Here is a 2500-nt window from a genome sequence, read left to right as displayed (position 1 = left end):
AACCCATCGTCGCCCACAACTAGTGGGTGAATGGTGTGCTTCCCGGGGTTGGCATAGACATTCCCTCGCATGCAAAAGATTGTCGATGCGAAAGATTATCTATGCCAACCCCGGGAAGCACACCATTCACACACTCCCGACCGGTGTGGTGTGGCGGTGATTAGATAGTTACGGATTGAGCACTTGCCAAGGATCAAAATGTGTCATTTAGAAGAAACATTTTCAAAAAGTTTTTAAAATCTTGTGGGTTTGCAACTCATAAGAGCGTCACTTTCAACGTCCCCGGTATTGGATTGAGTTTCTAAAAACAACCGTGCACACCGAGGTTAAACTTTACCGGCTCCACTCCGACTCGCCGCTCGCCCACAATTTGTTTGCAACGAAACATTTGTTTTTAATTTTGTTGGTTTGAAATTGTTTTGAAAAGGTTCTTTAAATCTAGTGGGTTTGCAACTCATAAGAGCGTCACTTTCAACGTCCCCGGCATTGGATTGAGTTTCTAAAAACAACCGTGCACACCGAGGTTAAACTTTACCGGCTCCACTCCGACTCGCCGCTCGCCCACTAGTCCGAAGGCAACAAAACATTTGTTTTTCATTTTGATGAAAATTTCTGTTTTTAAATCTTGTTGGTTTGAAATTGTTTTGAAAAGGTTCTTTAAATCTTGCGGGTTTGCAACTCATAAGAGCGTCACTTTCAACGTCCCCGGCATTGGATTGAGTTTCTAAAAACAACCGTGCACACCGAGGTTAAACTTTACCGGCTCCACTCCGACTCGCCGCTCGCCCACAAATCCGAAGGCAACAAAACATTTGTTTTTAATTTTGATGAAATTTTTTGAAAACATTGGCTTGGCAAGCCCCAATCCGCGACTATCCACCCACCGCCACCCCACACGGGTGGTTGTTGTTGCGAAATGAGGTTGTGGTCGACATGCCCGTGCATTTGAGAAGGAGTTCCTAGCACTCCATGCTCTCCCATGCCAAAAAAAAGCCTAGACAACCCCATTTCGCAACTTTCCACGCCTTTTTTTTCCTCCCTCACCCATGGCGGCGGCATGGTGGCGGCGGCCGGATTCCGGCCACCACCGCCATGGGTGGCAGCCCCCCGACCCCGACACCAAACCCATAATACCGAGGCAACATATCGAGGCAACATGACATGGGTGTGGCGTGGGGGAAGGGGGCTGCAGCTAGGAAGGCATGGGCTGCCATGCATATGCAGGCAACACACACCCCCCTATATAGCATTTTATGCATTTAGCCCTTTGACAGGAAGAGACATCACCTATGCGCGAGGAGTCATAATGGGCTCTAAATAATTCAATACAAGGTATTTGGACGTGATTTTTTGCAGGGATACTAAGAAACATGCAATCTATGATGGGAAAAAGTTTCATAAATTTTTGAAGTCGGGAAGTATTTTTTATTATTTTTAGAAGTCGTAAAATTGAAAAAATCATTAAAACAAATCCGGGAGGAATTTTTTAGTTTTGTAAGTTGGAGAAGGTCCTAAAAATCATAGACTACTTATGGGGAGCTTATTGTGCGAGGAAATTTCAATAAAAACGGGGTTTGACAAGATTTGAAAAATTCTGTCGACATTTGAAAAAACCTGGAACCATGCTGCCGGCATGCTGCGCACATGCTGCGCGCAGGCTGCGCGCATGCTGCGCGCAGCCTGCGCGCATGCCATGGCAGGACAAGTTTCGCTAGCCTCACTGTCGACAGATGCGCAAGCTGCGCGCACGCTGCGCACAGGCTGCGCGCATGCTGCGCACAGACTGCGCGCACGCTGCGCGCATGCCATGGCAGGACAAGTTTCGCTAGCCTCACTGTCGACAGATGCGCAAGCTGCACGCAAGCTCCGCGCACGCTGCGCACAGCCTGCGCGCATGTTGTGCGCATGCTGCGCGCAGGCTGCGCGCAGGCGCCGCGCATGCCATGGCAGGACAAGTTTCGCTAGCCTCACTGTCGACAGATGCGCAAGCTGCGCGCACAGGCTGCGCGCACGCCATGGCAGGACAACTTTCGCTAGCCTCACTGTCGACAGAATCAGCACGCTGCAAGCAAGCTGCGCGCGCGCATGGCAGGACAAGTTTCGAAAAATTCTGTCGACAGGCTGCCGGCATGGTGCGCGCACGCTGCCGGCATGCTGTGCGCACGCTGCCGACATGCTGTGCGCACGCTGCGCACAGGCTGCCGGCATGCTGCGCGCAGCCCATGGCAGGACAAGGTCCGAAAAAATCTGTCGACATTTTTACGCCGTGGTAGGCTTCCGCTTCGCGTCACTTTGTCGACATTCAAGCCTACCATTTGTATTGAATTTTTCAAACCTTGTCAAACCCCATTATTCAAATGTCGAAAAATTTTGTCGACATTTTTACGCCATGATAGGCTTCCGCTTCGCGTCACTTTGTCGGAATGCATCGCATGGCGAGGTAAGGCCACGGCATGCCAAGGCGAAGGCAACGCATGGCTTGAATGGCTTGGTCAAGGCC

Source organism: Prunus avium, unplaced genomic scaffold (genome assembly GCF_965620075.1).
Source record: "Prunus avium unplaced genomic scaffold, drPruAviu1.hap1.1 HAP1_SCAFFOLD_112, whole genome shotgun sequence".
In the NCBI taxonomy this organism is placed as follows: Eukaryota; Viridiplantae; Streptophyta; class Magnoliopsida; order Rosales; family Rosaceae; genus Prunus; species Prunus avium.
Note: the sequence above shows the minus strand (reverse complement) of the source record.